General features: G+C 37.4%; 1 long non-coding RNA gene and 1 pseudogene across 2 annotated transcripts in view; one reads left to right on the forward strand and one right to left on the reverse strand.

Moving 5' to 3' along the window:
• LOC131487634 (uncharacterized) overlaps positions 1–18,975 on the forward strand; it is a 60,346-nt gene that overhangs the window by 1,594 nt on the left and 39,777 nt on the right. The window contains exons 1-2 of one of the 2 annotated variants that reach the window (XR_009249857.1): positions 14,209–14,300; positions 17,721–17,857. The exons of the other annotated variant lie outside the window; for it this stretch is intronic. This is a non-coding gene — a long non-coding RNA (uncharacterized LOC131487634). Of the gene's footprint in view, positions 1–14,208; positions 14,301–17,720; positions 17,858–18,975 lie in introns of those variants that run through there. 2 annotated transcript variants of the gene reach the window in all.
• LOC131487632 (small ribosomal subunit protein eS26-like) lies at positions 4,692–5,259 on the reverse strand (annotated as a pseudogene).

Consider the following 18,975-nt stretch of genomic DNA (forward strand, 5'->3'; position numbering starts at 1 on the left):
CAGTGCAGAGCAGAACAGGCAGCAAGTTTTGGTGGCATCTGTGTGGTGCCATCTCTGCCACCACAGGCCCAAGGGGCACGACTGCCTCTACCTAGGTTTCAAAGGATGGAGCTTCCTGGAACCATAGGATTTCAACCTCATTCTGAGAGAACTACTGAGGCAGGCCCCAGCAGAGAGCTGGCCATAGGAATGTTCTGCTAAGCCTTGGGGGTGACAATATTAGCCCTATGGTTCTAGAAAGCAGAATAGCAAGCCAAAGAGTGTTCTTTTTTTTTTTTTTTTTTAATTTTTTAAATGTTTATTTATGTTTGAGAAAGAGAGAGTATGAGCAGGGGGAGGGGCAGAGAGAGAGGGAGACAGAATCCAAAGCAGGCTCCAGGCTCTGAGCTGCCAGCACAGACCCCGATGCAGGGCTCAAACCCATGAACCATAGGATCGTGACCAGAGCAGAAGTCAGATGCTTAACCAACTGAGCCACCCAGGCACCTCTAAAGAGAGATAATTCTTAAGCCTTAAGGTCTAATAGAATTTTCCCTGTTACGTTTTAGACTTACATAGGACCTGTCACTCCTTTTCTATTTCTCCTTTTTGGAATGGGAATGCCTGTTCTATGCCTGTCCAGTAGTCTTTTGGAAGCACATCACATGTTTGATTTCACAGGTTCACAGCTGGAGAGGAAATTGCCTCAGGATAAATCATACCTCAAGTCTCACCTCTATCTAATTTAGATGATATTTAGATAAGGCTTTGGATTTTAGACTTTTGAGTTGATGCTGGAATAAGTTGAGACTTTGGGAGATATTGGGATGGAATGACTGTATTTTGCTATGAGAAGGACATGAATTTTGGGGGCCCAGTGAATGAATGTTTGTGTCCCTGCAAAATTATGTTGGAAACTAACCCCCAATCTGATGATATTTAGAGGTGGGACCTTTGGGAGGTGACTAGGTTGTGAGTGTGGACCCTCATGCATGGGATTAATACTCTTATAAAAGAAACTCCAGAGAGCTCCCTCACCCATTCTGCCATATGAGGTCAGAGAAAGAAGATAGTCAACTAATATCAGAAAGCAGGCTCTTACTAGACATCAAATTTGCTTCTATTTTGATTTTGGACTTTCTAGCCTCCAGAACTGTAAGAAATAGGGGTGCCTTGGTGGCTCAGTCTGTTAGATGTCCAACTTCGGCTTAAGTCATAATCTTATAGTTCATGGGTTCAAGCCCCATGTCAGACTCTGGGCTGACAGCTCAGAGCCTGGAGGCTGCTTCAGATTCTGTGTCCCCCACACCCCCCCTTGCTCTTTGCCCCTACCCTGCTTGTGCTCTCCCTCTCTCTCAGACATAAACAAACAAACAAACAAGCATTCTTTTAAGTATATTCTTAAAAAAAACTGTAAGGAATACATTTCTATTGTTCATTAGTCATCCAATCTATGGTATTTGTGATAATAAGCCTAAATAAACTAAGACAGACCTGAATGTCAGACCTAAAACTATAAACCTCCTAGAAGAAAACATAGGAGAAAATCTCCATGATATTGGATTTGGGAATGATTTATTGGATATGACCCATCAAAAGCACAAACAATAATAGAAAAAGTAGACAAACGGTACTACATCAAACTTAAAAACTACCACAAAGGAAACACTGAACAGAATGAAAAGACAACTTACGGAATGAAAGAAAATATTCATAAACCATATATCTGATAAGAGGTTAATATCCAGAATATATAAAGAACTCCTATAGCTCAATTACAAAACAAATAAACAGATTTAAAAATGACAAAAAACTTCAACAGATGTTTCTCCAAAGAAGATATACAAATGGCCAACAAGAATGTTCAACATCACTAATCACCATGGAAATGCAAATAAAAACCATAATGAGATATCACATCATACCTATTAAGATGGCCACTAGCAAAAAGAGATAAAAACAAAACAACAAGCAAAACAAACACCCTCCCCCCCCCCACACACACAAACAAATAAAACAGAAAATAACAAGTGTTGGTGAGGATGTAGAGAAATTGGACCCTTGTGTACTTTTATTATTATTATTATTATTATTATTATTATTATTTAGAGAGGGAGAGAGAGAGAGCACTTGCCCATGTGTGCACCTGAGTGGGGGAGGGGCTGAGAGAGCAGAAGAGAGAGAATCTTAAGCAGGCTCCATGTTTAGTGCAGAGCGTGACGTGGAGCTCCATCTAATGACCCTGAGATCATGACCTGAGCCGAGATACTTAACCAACTGAGCCACCCAGGCACCCCACCCTTATGCACTTTTAACAGAAATGTAAAATGGTTCAGCCCCTATGGGAAACAATATGGAAGTTCCTCAAAGAATTAAAAATAGAATTACCGTATGATCCAGCAATTCCACTTCTGGGTGTATATCTAAGAGAATTGAAACAGGACCTTGAAGAGATACTGCACACTCATATTCATTGCAGAATTAATTTTAAAAGTTCCAAAAAGCAGAAGCAACATTAATGTCCACTGACAGATGAATGGATAAAAACAGTGTGAAATATACATACAGTGGAATATTATGCTGCCTTTAAAAAGAAGGAAATTCTGGCATATGCTACAACATAGATGAACCTGGAGGAGATTATGCTAAGTTAAATAAGCCAGTTACAAAAAGGCAGACTCTGCATGATTCTACCTGTATAAGTAGTCAAACTCTTTAAAACACAAAGTAGAATGGTAATTGCCAGAGGCTAGGGAGAGGGACAAAAGGGGGTGTTGTTCCATGGATATAGAATTTCAGTTTTGCAAGATGAAAAAGTTCTAGAGATCTATTTCACAACAATGTACATATATTTAACACTATAGTGCTGTATCCTTAAAAATGATTAAGATGGTAAATTTTATGCTATGTATTTTTTAACACACACATCAAAAAAACATTATACCAACCAAATTAAATGTATCTAGTAGATGCATATGGCTCTCAAGTTCATGAGTTTGTGACCTCTGAACTGTAGAAGACATTGACAGGAAAGAGACAGAAAATTACCATTTATTGAGCACCTCATATGGGCCAGGAGCTATACTAAACATTTTTAAAATGTTTTCTTACCCAATTGTCACAATAATCTTATAAACATTTTTTTATTACCAGTTTACAGATGAGAAAACAAATTGTGAGTTTAAAAGACTTCTCTAAGATCGTATATCTAATTAATCAAAGGCAGGATTTGAACACAGCAGACTCCAGAGCTGGTGTTTTCTCCACTGCTTTAGGAACAGAGAAAACATGTCAGGAGAATAAATGCTATACAGAAAATCAGAGTGGTGAAGATCAACTAGCTATGTGAAATTTTTGAAGGTAAATAGATAAGTGTTCCATGGGGACCCCATTACAGGATAACAAACTGAAGTACAAGAACCACATTAGAAGACACTGAGTGAGAACACTGGCTCTGGGTTTGAGTCCTGGCTCTGCCACTTACCAGCTTTGTGACCTTGAACTACTCACTTAGCTTCTCTATGCGTTATAAAAGTGCTTCTTAACATGCCTGGCAGATAATAAATGTACACTAAACATTAGCTATTATTAGATAGTATGGTCTATTGCTAGATTTTAAAGGCCAGATTAGGTCTGAATTTGATGTCCTGGATAATAAGCAGATATCAGACATAGGATTTCAGCTAGGTTGATTGGAAAGCAAGCAGCTTTCCCTGTGAAAACTGTTTTAACTGCCTGCCAGTGAACAGTCTGTCCCTCTCCAATCCACTCACCACATAGCTGCCATGGTCCATCTGAAACTCAGTTTTGACTAAGTTCTTTTTTTCTTAAAAAGTTGTCAATTGCTCTTCATTTGTCACCACATTCTTAAATTTGCATGGACTTGAGAATCAGCTGAGGATGTTATTAAAAAGCATATTTGAAGGCTATGCCCACAAAGATTTTAACTCTGTAAATTCAGCTGAACCTAGAGACGCAGAGAGTCCACTGTTGAGAATCTTTGTTGGGATCCACTTCAAATTTATTAACTAATAAAACACTTCATGTCTTGGCTCTGGCTACCTCTCCAACCACATTAGAAAAAACCAACAACGACAACAACAACAAAAAACTTTTCTATCCTAAGATTAACTCTCTTGCACTAGAGTTTCATTTTTAGCTCCTGACATATTCAGAGCTTTTGTTGTTTCTGTTTTTCATAGAACACCTTCCATTTTCCTTCTTCACTAAACTCCCATGACCTTCACCTGCCTAAGCCTGCCCAACTATATTAGTCTTCTATTGTTGTGTAACATATTGCCCCAAGACTTAATAACTTAAAGCAATGATAAATATTTATTATTATTCAGAGTGTCTCTGCAGGAATTTGGAAGTGGGTTAGTTGGGCAATTCTGCTTTGGGTCTTTCAAGGGTTGCTGTCAGGTGTCAGCTGGAGCCATTTGAAGACTTAACTGTACTGGAGGATTATTTTCAAAGTGGCACAATCACATGGCTGGCACGTTGGAGCTGGCTGTTGGCAGGTGGCCCTTCTACATGGGCCGCTGCTTAGGGCTGCTTGAGAGTCTTCATAGCATGGGGGCTGGCTTTCCTAGAGCAAATAATCCAAGAGACCAAGGCTGAAGGTGCAAAGCCTTTTGTTTTCTAGCATTGGAAGTTAGAGAACATTTTTACTGCAGTCCTCTCTTGGTCATGCAGGTCTGCCCTGCTTCACTGTGGGAAGACACTACACAAGGATGTGAACACCAGGAGATGAAGATCATTTGGGGGCCATCTTGAAGGGTAGCTACTACCACATCATCATTTATCACTTAGGTGTTAATCCTCAGGAAGCCTTCCTTGAATTTCTTTTTTTTGTTTTTTTTTAAGTATAATCTCTGTTTTATTTTTCCAGAGAACAGTTTTTCTTCAATCCTTAAGGACTTAGCTCTTTAAATGGGCTTTGGTGGAGGTCGTGGGGCAACACCCGCAGGTCTAAATCAGGGTGGCGGTGTTCCGTCCTTCCCGTGCTTCACGAGAGCAATTCCTGACTATCTTGCTGTGAACGGCACAACTCACCCAGTAATGTAGTTTCACATACAGCTTAGGAAGCACATAGGCGTCGAAAACACTCGCTTCGGAAATGTCCCTGACCTCGGCGGCGTCCTCTACTATGTTCCAGATAACGAACTTCTTAATGGCGTTGTCCTTGGGCACGCAATGGATGCAGTTGGTGCAGCCAGAAGGCTGCACGTGGCCGTGGCCTTTTTTGGCATGACCATTGTTCTTTCTTTTCTTGGTCATCTTGGAAACGAGGACCCGAGAGAGGCCTTCCTTGAATTTCTTTCCCAAATTGTGTAACTGCCTCTTCTGCATACTACTATATATGTATTTAAAATGGCAAGTGTGCACTGTATGTGTGTGCATACATATACATATATATCATATACATGTATGTATCAATATGCATATATGTATATGTAGGGGTCATGCCTTTTTATCCTTGTACTTTATATTTTGCTCAAAGATTAATGAAGGAAGGAAGAAGGAAAGAAGACAAAGAGATAAAGGAAGGAAAGATCAATCTTGAGCAATTAGATTTGGTTGTCACAAGGCTCTATGACACATAAGAGTTCCATTTCTGTTAATTAGCAGATGGTTAACAACAACAAAAAATATATCTTTGTAAGGGCAGTTGGGAAGGAGCAGGAACAATTAGAAAATATTTCACCACAACAGAAATGTTGAGGAATTTGTATGAATTTTGGTATTATTCAATTTGTACAGCTCTGAAAATCACATTCAGTCATATTTGGGTCTAATTTTCTTTTTGTTCTCCTTTTGATGTTTCACTGACACACTGTGGCTCACAAATAGGGGGGATGGGCTTAGAGATGGAAGAAGACAAAAATTCTCAATACTAAAAAATTCCTAGAATGTTTTAAGGACTCAGTTCTAATCTTCCTATGCTGGGAGGTCCACATGCACTGAAGATATTAGATATTTTTCTTTTATTTTTTTAATGTTTATTTATTTTTGAGAGAGAGAGAGAGAGACAGAATGTGAACAGGGGAGGGGCAGAGAGAGAGGAGACACAGAATCTGAAGCAGGCTTCAGGCTCTCAGCTGTCAGCACAGAGCCCTATGCGGGGCTTGAACTCACAAACTGTGAGACCATGACCTGACCAAAGTCAGATGCTTAACTGAACCACCCAGGTGCCCCTAGATATTTTTCTTATAACTAGATTCTACACTGAAAGAGAGGTGTACACATAAAGACATTAATGAAACTTCATCTTTTTAATGACACCATTGCTGCTGTTTTCTGGAAGTGGCTCTTCTGTCCTTTCCAACAAAATTCTTACCTTGATTTCCTATAATCATTAGTTTGTGCTGGTTTCTTCCCAGGACTATGAAAGAGTCAAGCACTACTTATCTTTATATGCACATCATGGTCCCTGATACACAAATGAATATGTATTAAGCATAAGCTAAATGAATGAAATCATTTATTCAAAACAATCCATGTTTAAGATTACATCTTAGCAGATTCCTTCCCACCAAACACACTACTTATTGAAATCTGCAGAAGCAGTGAGCTAATTCTAATAAACCAGTCATAATTAAAATAAAATATAATGAAATCAATTTAGGAGAGTTGCTTCCACATGTATATTTTATACACAGCATTCTCTGACATTATCTGACAATTATCCTTGCCCACAATTTCCTTCTACTTCAAAAGGGACTTGATTTTGCCTTCACAATTTGGAACCCAAGATTGTTTGTCCTTTTGAACTTAGTGTCACGTGAAGCACAAGCCTGACTCTGATTTTCAGGGGAATGCTAGTCAACAAACTCACTGAGCACTTTCTAGGTGTCAAACACTATGTTAAGGCACGGGGATAGTGAGGATACTGTGTCTGCCTTCTAAGAGAAAGTAGTTGAGTTCCTGTATGATCCTGGAGACCGAACAGAGGTTACTGTAGTAGTCATTGTAGTATGTTGGCCTGATTACCCATCCTACCTGCTTTAAGACTGAAACACTAATTCCCCTATTGGCTGCATGTTGATGACTGATAGCTCATGATTGAGGCCCCTGAGGAGATTGGCCTTATCCTGAAGACAGCTACTTCACCTAAGGTTATGTCCCCTGGTCAACATGGAGATATAAAAGTCTGCCCCTGGCCCTGATTTTGGACAATTCTGCAGGGATGGAGATTATATATATATATATCTCCAATATCCAAGATATATATATCCAAGATATATAAAATATCCAATATATAATATCCAAGAATTTTGGGTAACACTAATAAAACATAACCCACGTGAACAATAGGAATCTAATTTGCTTATTTTAGTATTTATCACACTTGCCTGAAACTCACAACTGGAACTTAGTATCTAAGTATAAGAACTCAGCACTTATGGTGTAAGTGTGGATTATTTTCAATGCATTAAAAGTAGGGAAATTTTGTTCTCTTTTATTTGTAGCAGCTACTATAAGAAAGGGAAAATGGAACTTTATTTTCATCTCTCTGAAGAAAACTTGTAGATAGCATTCTCATTGTATTTGTAGGTGTTATTATAAAGCAATGTATCTAAATGTCAAGAGGGTTTTTTAAAAATCATTTATCTTCAGGGGCGCCTGGGTGGCGCAGTCGGTTAAGCGTCCGACTTCAGCCAGGTCACGATCTCGCGGTCCGTGAGTTCGAGCCCCGCGTCAGGCTCTGGGCTGATGGCTCGGAGCCTGGAGCCTGTTTCCGATTCTGTGTCTCCCTCTCTCTCTGCCCCTCCCCCGTTCATGCTCTGTCTCTCTCTGTCCCAAAAATAAATAAACCGTCTTTAAAAAAAAAAAAAATCATTTATCTTCATAGCACATATGTTGGAATATTAGTTAGCAATTTTTTTCTAATAGCTAATTCTATACTGTAGTAGTGACAGATACATACCAAGTGGTTAATACAAGGTTACTTACTGTATTCATTACTTGCTTTTCTCCCCTAATACAGACCTCAATATATTAAGGTATAAAATCTTTCTAATCATTTGAAAACATCAAAATGCATCTACTGATTAATAATGAAATTCCAAAAATAAAATTAAAAAGATTTACATATAATTTACACAAACATTTGATATATAAATTCAAGGTAGATATGTCATTCACAAAGTCTTTTTCTAAACTTTTCTTTAGTTAACATAACAGAGAGAATGACAAATTGCCATGTTACCCACACTATTTGGCAGCATGGTACCTGAAGCCATAAGCTAAATGTTTATATCCTACTATAGGGTGGAGTATAAAATTTGCATGAACTTTTAAGACTTCAAAGAAATTCCAACAATGACCTGTTTTTGCCTAATCTTAGATCATTCTTTTTTTCTCTACCTCCTCACATTCTTTGCTGCACTTAAGCAGTAAAGTTTGAGAAAAATTGCTCTGCAGATTTGATTCAGGACCATAGATTTGGCCTTTTGCTTAGAGATGGCTACAATTTATTTATTCACCCATAATTTATTGACAACCTACTATGTATAGCATTGTATGGAGCAAGTTTTCTTTTCCTACAGCAGTCCTATACTGTACAAGGCAGCTTCCATTCAACCTTGGTAATCCAGACTCCATGTTAAGCCTACAGATTTTTAAACATGACTGCACTCACAGTCATCAACATGGAAGGGAGCTATGATGTCCTAACCTGACCTTTGCTCAGAGGTAAGGCACCATGAGTGCTGAAGGCCAGCTCCTCAGATAAACAGCAAGTCAGCTTCCCCTAATTAGGCATCTTTCCAGGTGCTCCTCAGACAAACAAAGGAGATCTGATGTGGATAAGGTGAGGAATAGTTTAAAAGCCAACTGAAATTAGTCAATGTAGTCTTAGTTGCCCCCACCCCTGCACTCCTCTTTAGGTCCAAAGGTTACATATTTTCCTAACATTTCTGCATTCAGCTTTCTTGCTCAGCAGGCTTTGTAGAACCCAAGGGGTTTACATTAACCAGATGAGGGTGGATGAAATCAAAGTTCCATCCACTGCGGTGGGTGGGCTTGGGCAAGGGAATGAAAATGTTTGCTAAATTTAGATGGCTCATGTAGTGTTCACTAACTATAACAACGTGTTTTCAGAACACTGAATTTGGAAAGACAAGCAGTTTCCCTCCTAACCAGCTTCATTCAGCACTGAATTGAACAGGATTGAAAACACTTGAGAGCAGTGACTTATTTGAAGTCTTTTTAACTGCAAGGTTTCCACTGGACTAGGATGAGCACACACTAGTGTGTGTGAACAGTTGTCAAGAGGAAATCATTACCAATCTCTGTTTTAAAAATAGCCAACGAGTTTTCCTTACAGCAAACAATAGATTTTTATTTGGCAAAGTTCCCCATAAATAAATGACATGCCCAGCGGTATCTGTTGCCATTTTAATGTTGCCAAAAATCCACTGATTTCAAGTGGACGTGAGACTGCCATATTTGTGATTCAATTTAATGAAATACCTAAATTAGGGAATCCATTATTTTTATTGGTATTATTATTACTTGCCTGGAGGAAGAATCAGCTGACTATGGCTTTCTGTCTAAGAATATCTGCTTGGGGAGGATCCTTTTGGGGGCTTTTACCTCCCCGAAGAAGTAATTACTTAATCTATTTTTTTTAGTTAATTATCAGGATTTAAAAAAAATCATCTTCATTTTTCCAGATTTGGAGAAGAGGACTCACTGGTTCTCTCTCATCTTTTGTGTGATTTATATGGTTTTCCTTTTGTTGACCCTACTGTTTTTATCTCTGTTCTTTTATTGAGTAATTGTCTTGATGATTGCTGTCTCATTTATTTGGTGTCCTTTTCTACTCTTTGTCTTTGCAATGAGAATTGTAAACAGCAGCACCAGTGAAATCCGTACAAGGCAACCAGTGCCACACCTGGGAATAAATAGCTGAATGCATTCATAGTTCTCAGCAAACCTGCACTTGGTCCTTCCTGAACCAAGGGAAGCTCTTACTTGGCTTTGATGAAGATCTCCATCCTCATCTTGGCTGGCTAAAAGAGACCAAAAATGACAACAAAAGAAAAAACAAAAAAAGACACTGTTCCCTTGTAATTCATAAACTTTAGAGGCCAAATCACTCTTGTAGGAAGATACTTCCAGGATAGCTAAGTTACTGCTGGAACATCTTTTATCTTACTTTCAGCATGATTCAAGGTCTCTATGAAAAAAAAAAAACCCTGTAATTTTAAACTATGCAGTAAAGCTTCATATTATTGTATATTTTGATCCATTTGTTTCCTTACCAGTGAATGTGAAATAGACATGTATAACTCCTACCTAAGATAAGCATCCACTTCCTGTGCATGCAACCTTCCAAAGCCTACCCAAGCCTGCTTTAGTAGTTTCCAGAACTTCTACAAAATATGGAAGATTCCAGGTCAATAAAGTTGTTTCCCCTTCTCTTGTCCCTATTTTAGAGAATATCACCATTATCTATTAGCTAACTAAGCCAAAACATGTATCATTCCTTCTGCCTCTTCCCTTTCCCTCACCAGCAGCAACAAGTCAATTCAATCCATGGATCCTCCCTACTAAATGTCTCTCCAATGCATTTCCTTCTCTCAAGTCTTGATTGCTGAAGCAGTCTCCTAACCAATCTCCTTGGCTCTCTGTTATTCCTTCTATACTCTGCAGACAGAAAGATACTCATCAAATATAAATATTTTTTTTGCAACCAACTGGTAGTCTTCAGTGCTCTTCATTTCAGTACAAAGTCTAAATCCTTAGATGTCATTGAGGACCTTTCCAAATCTATACCCTAATTACTACTTCAACATTGTCATCTCTCACTACCATCTCCACCTTGAATCTGATGACAATTACTTGGTGTTCTCCAGATACACCTCTTGCCTTTGGGCCTTTGTACCTGCCGCTTCCTCTATCTAAAACATTCTTCTTGCTTATTGCCTGGCTACCTCCTATTCATTGTTTAAGTGTCCACTTCTCCAGGATGCCCTAGATTGGGTTTAGAGTCCCGTTTCTTTGCTTCTGAAACTTGAGTTCAGTCAATGGTACTTGTCACACTGTTTCTCCAAACTCTTCCCAACCCATCCTACCACTGATGAGATTGTATCCTATTCAACTGTCTAAGTCCAACACCTGACATAGGGCCTGACACAGAGCAGGCTCAATGGACGTTGGTTGAATGAATGGATGAATAAGTTAACTAATGAATGATAGAACATGCAGATGAACACTGATTTTTCATGTGCTTTGCTGCTTCTTTTGAGGCTGCTTTAAGGCACTGTAACTTTTATGTATAAACCATCCCTGTATCTGCTCTTCTATGACAACATTCACCAACAATGTGTACCTTTGAAAGGTTATGGTGCAACTTGTTGTTTGGAGATTTCTGAGAGTAGGATTGAAGCTTTAGGTAAAGTTTCAGTAGGAAAGAAACAAATGGCAGGACAAGAGCAGGACAGCTTGAAACCACAGGGACAGCCAGTGAAATCCTCTTACTTTTGAGGCACAGAAATGAAGGTCAGAAAGGTTAACTGGCTGCCAGGGGTCATAACCATGTTAATCACAAAGGGTCCTAGAGCCCAGACCTCCTGATGCCAGCTTATATTTCCTCAAGCAGTGTGGGGCTTTTGTGCTATTACTGTAACATTAGTCTCATGTGACTACTGACCACTTGAAATGTGGTTAGTGTGAATTGAGATGTATTATAAGTGTAAAATCCATACCTGATTCAAAGACTGTAAGAAAAAAGTATAAAATATCTCACACAGTAAGTTTTATATTTTTAAATATGTTGAAATAATATTTTAGATATCTGGGTTTAAATAAAATATTGAAATTAAGCTCTTGTTTCTTTTTCTTTTTTTAATGTGACTAGTAGAAAATTTTAAATTATCTATGCTGTGCATTATATTTCTATTGGACAGTATTACTCAAGATGAATTTTAGGTAATGCACAGACAGGGTGTTAAATAAGAGTAAATCATACAGTAATAAAAGTTATTCTCTTCTTTATTTCCCTTTAACTCTTCTGATTGGATCAAAGAGAAATCCTAGTTTAGTACAAGTTTTTCTCTAATACTACATAATTTCCCCTTTTAACAATAAGAAAGAAGCACGAAACTTAGACTTAGAAGGCCATAAATCTAGATAGAACTTGACAACATGGTTTCTGTGTTTGCTTTGAAAATTGCCCTCTATTTTGGTTAGATGTACTAGTTTTCCATTTATTGTGATGAAATAAGCTTTCATTTATAAATATATTCATTTAACTAAAAAAAAGAGTATATTTAAATCAAAATATTAAATAAATACTAGCACAGATAGCACAGAACTGAAGAAAAGTCTTGGCCAAGCTTTGGGAAATAGCCATCAATGTAGTATCTATCCCTAGCCAGCCCAATATACTTAGTCTTCTACGTGTGATCCATAAAACCTCTACATATAATTTATTAAACTTGACTGTTCAGAGTTTAACTCCAACTTTGTTAAGGCCATTGCAACATAAATGTTTCAACATCCTTTCTTAAACAACTGAATTCAGACATAATTGACCAACAAGGAGTATGACAGTCGAGGTCCCTAAATGGTCATCCTAGGTCACTAGGATGACTCCATTTAATCCCACTCCATTTTTTTTTTTATTTTATTTTTATTTTTTTAGACAGAGAGAGACAGAGCATGAACGGGGCAGGGTCAGAAAGAGGGAGACACAGAATCTGAAACAGGCTCCAGGCTCTGAGCTGTCAGCACAGAGCCCGACGCGGGGCTCGAACTCAACGGACCGCGAGATCATGACCTGAGCTGAAGTCGGCCGCTTAACCGACTGAGCCACCCAGGCGCCCCAATCCCACTCCATTTTATCCAGCAGAAAATGCTGGAAGTTTATGGAAGTTGAATATAGAAGCAACTTTGACATTCTGAGTGGGAGAGCTGAGGAGAACAAACATGGAAAAAATTGGGTTGACGAGAAATGAGGAATATATGAGCAAATAGAGGCCAAGTAGCATAATAAACTGTGGAGTGACTGGGCTTAAGTTCTGGTTTGGGCTTGCTAGCTCTGTGATCTAGGATAATTTACATAACCTTTCCATAGTTTAGTTTCCTTGTCTGTAAACTTGTTAATAATAGTCACTACCTCCAAGGCTTTCTGTGAGGCACATACTAAGTACTAGACCAATATCAGCTATCACCATCATCACCCACACTGTCACACAGTGATGTTCAGAGGTGCATGGAGACACATATGTGAGTTTAATCTAGAATAGGAGTTAATAAATTGGGACCTGGAACTCAAGAGCATGCAGAAGGTAATATATCACCAAAATGAATCAGGATTAGGTTAAAGATAGCCAAATTACCTACAGGCAGGCAGGCTTTCCTCTCCAAAATAGGTCCAATCACTGTGGACTATTTCATAGGCACTCTGATGACACTGGACAATCCTATAGAAATGTTTCTTTTTAAGGTCTCTACATGGCTAATAAATGGGTAAATATTATCTCATTTATTGCCAATGATGACACTTCTATCTGATTAATTGCTGTTTTTATAACATATTAAGATATTTTTTCCTACAGGATTTTTTGTTTATTTGTTTTTTATTTTATTTTATTTTTTCCATGTAGCAGTTGGGATCTTGGGAAGCTAAGAGGAAGAGAAAATCCCTTTAAATAGCTTTTTTTTTTTCCTTTTAGCAATTGCGCTGATTACTGTACCCTGAGGTTGATGATGATTCTGATGATAGGTAAATTACTGTAGCAGTAACTTAGACTAGTATTTTGAACTTGAGCATTAATTTGTGCCTGTTTTGTTCTTCATGTACCTCTCAAAAACCTTAAGAAACCTATAAGCAGTAAGTTTTAACTTTTTTGAGGGACTTAAAATTCCATTTGAAAATCTACTGAAAGCCATGAGGTGTGTCTCCAGAAAGATGAATGTTCTCATGTAAAAAGAAAATGTTTATACATAGTTTCATGGGGTTCAAGGGCCCCCTGAAGCTTAGTAACCCCAGACTGAACATTTCTGTTGTGAGGGCAAATAAACTATAGGCCAACCTGGAACTATGGAGATAAATACAGAAAATGTAGTTGAGCAAGGTCCCTGATCTCTGGGGTACAAATATCTGTCTAGGTAAAAGGCGGGACAGAAATGCACTTAAATTTTAATTATTGATGGGAAGTTGAACTATCTGTCTTCCTCTTGATTTATGTCTTTACAGTATAGCATCATTATTAAAAATGCTGTAGGTCTTAGAGAAAAAGATTACCATCAGAGCTTAGTCACAGAGAAGCTGGTTAGGTCTTCCTGAAGTCCATGAATGACACCAGGTGAGAATGATTGAAAAGTTTCTGAACATCTAGTTCAAATCATTCATTGATCCAACCATTTATTGTATGTATACTGTGCCAAGCAGAGCTCAGGGAGCCTGAGTTAATTTTCTAAGGTCACAAAGTTAGCTAGTGGCTGAGCCAATGACTCTATTTTAACTCCTACATTGGGACTTTGTCACCTCATTATATGGCCTCCACAAAAACATGTCATGATGAGATAAAATTCACAGTCCACCAAATCCTACTTTTGTGTAGAGCTATGTACTGACGAAAGAAGAATATAGCTCGTTTGGCATTTTTAAAGAGATAAGGAATTTAAATTGAAATCAAGATTTCAAAACATGCAATGCTTGCCATTAAACAATTTAACCTAATCTATAACTTAAACTGATGTAGTTTTTCCACTGGCCTTAACTATAATTTACTTTTCCTCAATCCTGTTCAAGTATTTTGCCCAATCTGGTGTTCCACAGAACACTCTTCTCTCAAGATACTTTAGTGCACAAAAGATTTTGTGGCCAAATAAGTTTGGGAATTGTTTCATGTTATAGTCTCTGTTTGGTGTGTTAAAAAACATAGAAGAACATTAAAGGTTCTGGGAAGTCCTACAGTAAAACATAATAGCAAAAATCTTGTCTCGCTTTAAGTCTGTATTTCTCAAAGTCACTATACCTCAGAACACTTCCCTAATGTAACACCTATTAAAATCCCACACAATGGATACTCTGCTATGGAGAATTCTGCTGGAGCTTTACAAGTCTTTGGTCTAAGCTCCCATTTTCCAATGATTGTTGGAAATTCAGAGCCACTATTTTATGAAAGCCTGTTGCTTTGGCATGCCCTCCTTCTCATTTCAGTTATGAAAACAATGCTAGCTAAAACCACCCTCTTTTTCTGAGCTTCAAGCTTTTCTCTCTACATTACACTGGCTTCATGTGCTGCCATCTTTATTCCCATTCTTCTTCCCACCATTTCTATTTCAGAAGTGTACTGTAAGGAAAGAATCATACATGGGGACAATTATTTATTTGATAATAAAAAATTGAAAACAATATAATCTTTAATAATAGGGGGATGGATAAGTAAATGATCCATGCAATAAAATGTTATCAAAAATCACATTTTTCAAAGATCATTTAGAGATATGAAAAAGCCCATGTTATGTTTTAGTGGTATACATAAGACACATCATATTGAGTGCACCATTCCAATTTTGTAATATATACATATACATGTACATATATACATATATATATATACACATACATATATATTTTTTTTTCCAATGCGCACACGCATAAGAAAAATTTAAAGGAAATACTTTAATATGTTTGGCTATTTATCTCTGAGAAGACTGCATTTTTTTCTTTATAGTTTAAGCATTTAAAACATTTTTTACAACAAATATAGTTTTCTTTTAATACAAAACAAAACAAAACAAATGGGTTTTACAGTGTGGGCTCAAACTGGAAAAAGACACCCTTTCAGACATGGGCTGACTTAGTCCTCATGCATATTTCATCCAGAGATTACCAAGTAGTATTCTTTGTTTTCCCTCCAAAACACTGTTCTTACTTCCTCTAATTTCAGAAAATCTGAAACATGAAAGTGTTGTACTCCTTCCCTGAAATTATAATCCTTTTTTTCAAATTAAGCTTTTTATACTAAGATGTTTTTTAAAACTGATTTTGGAAAGACTATTTACACTTTACAAAATTTATATTAGTTTCTTACAGGATTTAATTTTTATAGGTAATACAAAATAATACATATGCAAATCTGTGTAGCGGGTTCTTCACACAGAAGTACCCTTGAAATAAAAGGATGAAATGGATCTCGAATTCTAATATGCACAACTTCTGAATTGCTGATCATTTGTATAGACTCTTTTCTCCTGAAAAGAGATAGTTTGATAGTGTGATAGTTTTTATGGTAGAGGAAGTTGGTCCGATGTACTTGAAGGAATAGGAGGCACTTTGTGAGACCATAAAAGAGGACATTTAAAAGAAGGAGCTACTTTACTGCCTGCCAGAACAAAACTTAATAGCTTTTAAAGGAAGATGAAATAATCAGACTCATTATAATGTGATTTAACCTAAATGTATATATGTTTATATATACATGTATAATATATGTATATGTGTAATATAATGTTACCTTAAATGTCTTGCATAAAATTTTTAACAATTACTAGATATAAGAAGAAATAAAAAAATAAGGTGACCAATAATTTTGACATAAAGAAGCCAAAAGAAACAAATCCTAGATGACTCAGAAGTTAGGAGTACTAATTTTAAATTAGTTATTAAAATATATATTTAAGACTTTAAAAGGAAAGATGTATTAGGAGATATACAATGGGAAATCTCAGAAAAAATGAAAACTATAAAAAAGAACCAAATTGAACTAACAAACACAGTGTCTGGCACTTAAAAAGTTGATTGGATTGTATTAACAGCAGCCTGGAAATTGGAAAAAAAAAAGTTATTGAACTTGAAGATAGGAAAACAGACATTATCTACTCTGAAGAACAGAGAAGAAAAGATTTAATAAAATAGAAAGAATATATTCTCACTGACCACGGGACCTTATAAACTGTTCTAACGAAAGTGTAATTGGGGTGCCTGGGTGGCTCATTCAGTTGAGCGTCCAACTTTGGCTCAGGTCATGATCTCACAGTTTGTGAATTCCAGCCCTGCATTGGGCTCACTGCTGTCAGTGCAGAGTCCCCTTAGGATCCTCTGTGTCCCTCTCTCTGGCTCTCCCTCATTCATGCTGTCTCTCTCTTTCTCAAAAAATAAGTAAACATTAAAAAAAAAAGGAAACTGTAGTTGAAGTCACAGATGTAGAGATATTGAATAAGGCAGAAAAATAAATCTGAAAAATTAATTACATAAAACCCCCAATTCTGGAACAGCAGCAACAATCCACAAGCACATCATGGTCCATTTGCTGAAAATCAAGAATAAAATGAAAATGAGAGCTATTCACTAATTTCAGCTTTCCAAACTTAAATATCTCTAATCTCAACATAATTTTCTACTTTTAAAATTACTTCAGGGAGCCTATGTGAGTGATCTTTGATAAATACAGAGAACAAACTAAGGATTGCTGGAGGAGAGGGTGGGGAGGGTGAGTAAAACCAGTGACAGTGGTTATGGTGGGCAATTTTTGAGATGTGCACTGGGTGTCATATGTAAGAGATGAATCACTGGGTTCTATGCCTGAAGCCAAGATTACACTGTATGTTAACTAACCTGAATTTAAATTAAACAAACACACAAATAAATAAATAAGATGATTTAAAAAATTAGTAAAGAACTTGAACTCAAAGCAAAACTTGCCGAACTTCAAATCCAGTACCTTTATACAACTGTATTTTAGAGAGTAAGACGACAATCTCCTTTTTCCTTTTAGGATTTAAGATGACGGAAATAGCTTAGAAAACATATTGAAGTGTTAATTGGCTGTCTTTCATTTGAAGTTTACCACCTGTTGGCTGATACTGGTCCAAATACCACCTCTACCCACTCCAGACCATAAGCTCCACACAAGTAAGGGATTATTTTTTGTTGTTGTTCCTTATTCAGGGATATATTTATAGGACATAGAAGAATGACACACAGTAGGGACTTAATGAGTAAATGAAAGAATGAGATCAAAATGAAGGCAGACGTTTCTGTGATTTTGGTTTATACAATATTTGGCACTTGTTTTGTTACACCAGACATAATATTTTCAGATGTTTCCTTGAGCTATTCTAATGAACATCTTAGTGTAGCCTGTATAATAGTGCAGCAATAATAAACCTGCTGGCCCAAAGTCAGACTGATAAATAGGTGAGTGATTATTCTTGCATTCACTGCTCACCTATATATTGTTTTATCTGGAGAGAGGAAAAAGAAAAGGGCAATCAAGTTCCCAGATTCTTCTGGTGCCTCTGATTTAGTCTTCTGGCTCTTGCTGGGGCTGTTTGTTCCACAATTTACGCTTCATTTAATGTAGTATCCTTAAAAAAAAAAAAAAAAAAAAAAAAAATATATATATATATATATATATATATATATATATATATATATATATATAGTGACTTACTGTATCCCAGGTCCTTAACATTCCTGTTAGTGCACTAATGGTTATGTGCATTGTTTCAGAAGTCAATGCATATAGGGAGCCTGGGTGGCTCAGTCTAAGCATCTGACTTCCGCTCAGGTGATGATTTCACGGTTCTTGAGTTCAAGCCTCATTCTGGGTGAGCTTGAGACCCGCTTCGGATAAGCTCGAGACCCACTTGGGGTAAACATACGCCCCCTTTCGGATGAGCTCCACTCCTCTCCCTCTCCTTCTCCCTGCCCCCGCCCCCATGCCCCTCGTGGGATCGTCTCCCTCTTCACCCTCGCTTACTTGCACCCTCTCTCTCTCCAATTAAAAAAAAAACATTGGGGCGCCTGGGTGGCTCAGTCGGTTGAGCGTCGGACTTCGGCTCAGGTCATGATCTCGAATAAGTTCGAGCCCCATGTCGGGCTCTGTGCTAATAGCTCAGAGCCTGGAGCCTGTTTCGGATTCTGTGTCTCCCTCTCTCTCTGACCCTCCCCCATTCATGCTCTGTCTCTCCCTGTCTCAAAAATAAATAAATGTTAAAAAATAAAAATAAAAAAAATTAAAAAATCAA

Source organism: Neofelis nebulosa, chromosome 10 (assembly GCF_028018385.1).
Source record: "Neofelis nebulosa isolate mNeoNeb1 chromosome 10, mNeoNeb1.pri, whole genome shotgun sequence".
Lineage (NCBI taxonomy): Eukaryota > Metazoa > Chordata > Mammalia > Carnivora > Felidae > Neofelis > Neofelis nebulosa.